Here is a 7,534-nt window from a genome sequence, read left to right on the forward strand (position 1 = left end):
TGACGTAGTACCCCATATATCATTTAGACAGATAGACTTCGCTGTTATTTCTTACCAGGTATAGTACTCGTATTATAAGATACTCTTAGTAACGTAACAATATTCTTTATTTCATCTAAATGAAAAGTGTTCTTGCTGTATAGCCTAAGATCCCGCGGCTAAATTCTGCAGATATTAAACTTTTTACTAAAATTTGGTTTAAATGAAAGATAAGCGAAAGTATATTATTATACACCTGGGTTACGTGCTCTGTTAGCCGCAGCCTAGGGTTGCCAGGTGAAGGTAAAAATTTTTAACAATGTAATTACAATATTATGCTTTTTGATAAGATTTAGGTACATGAAACGTAAGTATATTCTTTTTTATATACGGTAACATATAATTCCCTATAAAAAATGGCCACAACTAAGAGTTACCAGAATGTAAAGTTTTGTACTAAATAATGGTCCTATAATGACAAGAAATAGATTCTTTTTGGTAAAACCTTTATTCTTTTTTCTATAAAACAACAACCAGGTTGCCAAAATATGGGCGCAAGTAAAGATTACCACCGGCAACCTGATTGCGGCTAACTGAGAGCATCTCTCATTTAAACCAAATTTCATTAAAAAGTTTAATCCCTGCAGAATTTAGTAGCGATATCTTAGGCAAAAACGAAGCTCTTTAACCAGTGTGTGTTGCCAGAGATGACTTATGAAACTAAAACATAGTTCTACGGAGTTGCTCGTATGTAGATGTCTCATGACCCTTCTTTATGACAGTCTATGGGGAAGCCCTATATTCAACAGTGAACGGATGATGGCTGAGATTATAATGATAATGATGATCTTAGGTTAATAAGTAATTTTCATTTGTATAGAAGTAAGCTGTTTTTTTTTAATTCACGCGTATGTATATAACTCTTAACATTTTTAAATATAATCTCTATGTGGATATTGAGGTCATCTTCCAAGTTAGCAACTTATTATTAAAAAATTTTAATACTCAGATATACTTCAAAATATCTAAATATAGTATTAAGATAGTAAATCTCGATTATACACACGTATATGCACAAAAGCAACGAGCCACCTGCTCTAACAACAGCACAGGGAACAAAGACGACACTGTAAATGTGAATTTGTGTCTATTTCTATACATTTTTACAATCTTGCTATCCCAAACACGCTCGTTCAAAATAATAACAATATACGGTTCGGTCGAATGGAAGGTCGCTGTTAAGAACGTACCTTAAATATTAAAAACCAACATTACAAAATAGGTCATGTTTGTTGTAGATAATCATAGAATGTTTTGTCATAATTATGTCACATATGTTTTCATTATCTTAATCACTGCTGTTCAGGAAAATTAATTAAAACCTTCCTGATTTTCGAAAAATGTATTAAAAAATTTCTAATTTTTATTAATTTTGCTAAAGTTCTATCATGAACTAGATTCGGATTAAAACTTACATATATTTTTAAGTTTTTTTTTTTTTTATATATATTTTTTTATATATATATATATATATATATATATATATATATATATATATATATATATATATATAAGATGTGAGTACTTATATTAATTAATGAGATCTTAAGTGATGGATTCTATAAAAATAATTGTGTGCCTTGTAATTTATTAATTCAATTTAAGGCTTACATTATGAATTAGACACAGTGGACACGAAAACGTTGTGTGTATTTAAAATTTCTGGATAACTATTAATAAACAGCGTTAGTAAGTCTAATTATTCTTTGACATTGAGATAGACTACTTCACTATCACCTTTGTATTGCAATGTGATCGTTGAAAAATAGAGTGTTTCTGGCTACGGGTCTCACTATAGTCTTATATAACCATATAAATCAGTATTAAAAAAAAACTAATCTACTTACAGATATTCAAATAAACCATCATCGAATTAGGAACTTGATGACAGAGAATAATGTTATAGTTGAAAGTGGAACAAACGCGACTCTATGCGAATGTAGCTTAATGTTCAATGGGCCAAGCAAAAGCCGGCTCAACTGAAATTCAGTTCACTAGGTACGCGCACTACAGAATTTAGATAGGAGATTCCCTTATCGACACCAACGCCCTAACTGAATTAATGTACCTAATTTCAATGGTGATTATTGAAACAATAATGTTGCCTTACAATAATATAACATAATTAGTGTGGAAGTTTGTAAAGATTCCCAATATCTGGATGTTGGGGCCTCAATTATTTATTTGGTAAATATTAGTAGGTACAGTAAGATTTTTTATGCAATTTAAAATAACAAACATGCTAATGGCTCAAAAATAAAAGTACATATTTTATCATATTAATATTTTGCCATGCTATATATTATATGATATTTATTAATTTTTATATGCATCATCTAAAAATTAATAAATATCTAGTACATTTAAAACATACTTATGACAAATTTATCAACTTCTAAGTACATTTTGTGCCAAAAATTCAGATGTAATATACCCATAAACTAAAAATTATAAAATTAAGGTAAAAATAAAGCAAATGTTTGCTTAATTAGCATATTGAATAGTACAACTCTACGCATTAAAACTGGAAACGAAAAGTTGAGCTATGACGTCAAATGTACCTAATTAACAACATACAATTTATTACTCTAATTCTAAGCTATACAAACACGAAGATTGAACATTATTTATCAAAGTTTAACCTTTAAAGTCTATCCGAAATACTGTACTAAGGAACATTATACCTATGTATTATTGTAGATATTGTACATATATTATTACACATACTAAAATAATATTTATTATGTTAACAAAACATTTGGTACATCTTTCAAAGAATGAATTAGAATATTATTAAAGAACTGTACATAAACAATATCTATGTCTAACTGACATAAATATAAACACTAACATATTTTAACCACCCTCCTTGCCTTCTAATCGTTCATCATACGTAATATTGCGTGATCAATTCACGACGGAGTCACTGTGTTTATTAAATAAATAAATTTATTTTTAAATAATAGTGAATATAGGTGTTGTAATTTTGTCTGAAAAAATGACGAAATATGGATAAATTGAGTGCTATTACTTGAACAACGACATTGTAGGGCGGGGCAGTTTGTGTTGGAGAAAAATGTTTAATAGTGAACAATGAATGGCTGAAAGGATGACAGTTAATATTTTATCTACTTAATCTTAAAATTCTTCCTTTTCTAAAGAAAATAGAGTAATGCTTATCGTTAATTTATTAGATATGTATATAAAGCCGACGTCCGGTAAACCACGTCAAAGACTTTTGTGTATAACGAAGGCAGCCTAGAAACACTTGGGACCCGAGGGCTACACTCCCAGATGAGTAATAATAGTGGAAATGCTAAAAACAACACAAAATCAGAACTCCGAAATATCAATTTCAATATGGTAATCTTGTCTGCGGTATTGTTTACGTTCACAAAGTACTAGTGAAGGAAGATAGATCAGGATGAAGTCAGGTCAGTTGGTCAATCATTATAAATTTACTACAATATTTTTCCTCCGTTGCTAGCAATAAAGCCTCTACCTATTACTAACAATCTCTATTCCTCCCTGTATGGTTTGGTAACGCTCATTTAAGATATATACGAACACGTGTAATTAATACTTTTTGTTCGAAATAAAGAAATAATTATTATAAAGTGTTAAAGATTTATTTTACACTCGGTATTTTGTGGCTATGTCACATCCACTTATTTATATATCTACCGTATATGTGCAAGCGAGAGATAACTTTAGCAATTCAAAGCTACTATTTACTAGTTGTAGCCGAGAATCCGCACTAAATGTATCCCATATATCATTATAATCTATTCTTGAGATATAACAGCAATTTTAAGTATAGGCTATTTATCAAATTAAAATGAAATTTAGATTTACGTTACATAATTAATACTAGCGATCCGCCCTGGTTACATACCGGTAGATAGATAAAAAGATGAATTAGTATTTTATATTATTTTAATGCGCAAATTTTTCATATATTTTTTCATGTAATTTTCATAAGGATCTCTAATTTTTAAATAATATAACGCCCATGTTACTCGCTGATCAGGTAGCTTTTAATAGGTAAAATATTTTAAACTCGATTGTCTAGTTTTTGAATTTATCCATTACAAAAAAAAAATAAACACACATACAAATAATTCAAATCTTTCCATTTTATAATATTAGTATGTTATCTTTATGCATCATAAAATATAAATAAAGTGTCAATTGGTACTTTTTCATGTATGCTCATTTTGGCCTGAAGAATAAGGACAGTTAGTACAAAGTCTCAAACAAGAAGCACAACTAGACCATATAAGAATCACTTATCACCAGACTAAACAACATGTCTGCAGAGAAGTGTTATGTGTATGGGCCCAAAAGTCGACAATAAAATTCCAGAGAAATACAAATGTTTAAACATACATTTGTTTAAGAAATAATTGGAAAAAAAATATTAATTGACAAATGTTATTACAATATTGATGAATTTCTAAATGGCAAATTTTAATAAGAAATACATAAATGTATAATTATATAGACATTACTCTGTTTAAATATTGTTTAAATTTTTTACATATATTTTTAATATTATTTGTTATTGTTATATTATTATTAACATTAATTACAATATTTCTTTTTATAAAACTACAGTTTGTCAAGTAAAAAGTTTGCATGCTAATTTTGTCAAAACATGTTACAACATAATTAAAATAGCCATTATATATCTACTGCACACACATGTTTATGCAAATAAATTTATCTTTAACAGCTTATTTAATAGGATTTTACGGAGTGGGCGGGAACAGCCTGCTACAGATCTCTTTTATTCTCGGCATATGGTTTTATTTCAAGTTTTCCTTCTGTTACGCTATTTTTCCATAAACTCTACTATAGAGTTTTTTTTAATTTCAGAAACTCGATAAATATTATAATAGTTTAATATCAATTTGAAATAAAAATATATCTGTCACTAAGATACTACTGCGCATGTACTTACCTTATTGCGTGTTGACTAAGATACCTACTCAACAACTATATTTATTTAAATATTCAACCAAGTACGATAATATTAACAAAAATTTCATATTTGACTGAAATAGGTATTATCTTGCGCAAGTCCATATAGATAGTTATTTGACAAGAACTATTTTGTTTAAAAAGGAAATACGTATCGCAAAACGTGCTTGGATGAAATGGTAGTTGGAGATTGAGGACTAATATGGAAGGTTGTAGAACTTCTGGTAGTAATGATGGTGGTTAATCTTCGACTGTTCCCAGTCACACATATACTAATGCTACTGGCATTAAACAAAAAAAATGAAACCAAAAAAATACCAAGAATTTCATATGCAAATCACTACAACACTTAATAAAAAAGAACTGGTGAGCTTTTAAGATCTAAGTATAAATAAATAGATTAGAACTTTAAATAAATTATTATTTATATATTGATCTATTTGGTACAAACTAGAATACAAAGAACAGTAACTGGGCTTAAAACTGTCCTAAATATTAAGATAATGATATATCTGACTATCCTTCTCTTAAAAACAGAAATATGTGCCCAACAGTACAATCTTAATGATTGGTTGTACAAATATTATAATACGATTTTAATTATTTCAAATATATAAACAAATATTTAATTTAATTTATTTTTTAATCATAGCTCTATGTACCTATATACTTATTTTATGTGTATAAAATTAATATGTAATAAAAACTAAAAAAAAAACTATAAATTGTTAAACTCCTGTATAAATGTTAAATTGAATTTAAATTACGTGCTCTCAAGACTTTTATACGCCCAGAACCAATAAAATACGCCACAACAAAATTCTTAGAAGAAAAACGGCGGTTATGATAACCTAATAACCTCAAAAGGTTCAAAGTAAGCCCTTTCATGACAAGTCGCAATATCCACGAGGAAAGTCAAATGGAAAAGCGTAACCAATCTTAATGTCTTTGCTGCATGCACGAAGTAGGTTTCATTGCAAATATTTTCACACGTGATTAGAAACTGTAAATTTAAAATTTCCTATTGTAGTTGAGTATTATTAATTTGCATATGTACCTACCCTTCTTACTACATTACATTAAATTTTATTTTATAGATACATAAATAAAATAAGCAAAACCAAACATCTAGATATTAGATATATATAGATAAAAAAATATAAATATTATCAGTTACGTACTTAAGAAGGTAGGTATACTACAAAATCATCATTTAACCCTTCCATTGTTTATATAACATAAATTCCAAAATATGGGCATTATGTTGTAATCCTTTAAAAGTATATAGATAAATAAATCGATAAGCGAATCATCAACATTTTCTAAATTATACTCAACTCATAACCATTAACATTATGGTAATACGGACCAAACAAAGAGTAATCTCTTAATTAGCAAAACGTAAACAATGGCAATATAATACTAATGTCAAATTGACAGTGGATACTCATACAATATGCATTTGCTCTGCAGCCGATAGAAGTTGCATTTACTGATATTGTTTACTATTAAAATTTACAAGATAAATGATTAGAATCCATAGAAACTTTTATCGGTTGCTCTAGCTAGAGAAGCATTAGATTTACAAACGTCAAAATTTTCATTCATACGACAATCATACCAGTTATGTCTTGACTGCTTCAGCTAGTCATTCCTTATTTCACGAAACTTATTTATTTCCACGTGAGCTCAGTTTATACGACACTAATTAAATAAAGAGGGCGCGAGCAGAGGCGGGCGAGCGGCGGGTCGCACGTTCTACCCCGACGGCGGAACGGACAACACTGAACCTCCCCCCGGCCGCCGAACATCCCTTCAAAATCCTTCGCGCCATACCGATAAGGTGCAGCCTGCTATCCGCTCCTGTAAACTGCTAACTGCTCAAAGCACAGTCTTATTAGCATAAAGTAAATGCACCGTGTCGCTGGCAGTAAGCCTCTTGGATAAAGTTGAAAAAAGATAATGCAGATACGTTTTAGTTAATCTCTTGGAGTTTGTTATACTTTTATACAAAACCTTAATGGCTTTTGTCTACGTATAAAATGTAATTATGCCTGTAAATAGCACTATCTATGTTACGGTCTCACCGCCCACAGAGTAGTTGCTACGCCCGCGCTACTAATGGACTACCTTTGAAACATAATCCTTCCTAACCCAACCCACTTTTTAGAAACCCTGAGACATGCATTCTTAAACGTATTTTAATCGGATTAAACAGGTATTTTGTTTCGTTAATGCATCCCTGTGATTTTCTCTAAAAATATTAATTATAATATTAATTCGAAAACACATGCACCATTACAAATTACTGACTTATCAAACATCAACGTTATGCTTTAAAGAAGTAAAATATGTTTACACATTGAAAACAAACTATGCCTTCTAACTCTGGGAAAATCTAATTTCTTCTTCTCAGATATATACGGCAAGAAACAAGTGCATTTGTATTAATGGAAACTTTTCTTAAGTTAGATATATAATTAATTGGCATTACTTATAGTACACAAAAAAA

At 29.5% G+C, this 7,534-nt stretch overlaps 1 protein-coding gene across 2 annotated transcripts in view; it reads right to left on the minus strand.

Moving 5' to 3' along the window:
- Window positions 1-6,794, minus strand: part of LOC113523309 (teneurin-a) — a 423,960-nt gene extending 417,166 nt beyond the window's left edge. For both annotated transcript variants that reach the window (XM_031907374.2, XM_031907373.2), the window contains exon 1: window positions 6,644-6,794. The gene's annotated coding sequence lies outside the window, so the exon portion shown is untranslated. The remainder of the gene's footprint in view (window positions 1-6,643) is intronic.
- Between the last annotated feature and the right edge of the window lie 740 nt (window positions 6,795-7,534).

This window comes from Galleria mellonella, unplaced genomic scaffold, assembly GCF_026898425.1.
Source record: "Galleria mellonella isolate WM207_F2 unplaced genomic scaffold, CSIRO_AGI_GalMel_v1 utg90, whole genome shotgun sequence".
Taxonomy (NCBI): domain Eukaryota; kingdom Metazoa; phylum Arthropoda; class Insecta; order Lepidoptera; family Pyralidae; genus Galleria; species Galleria mellonella.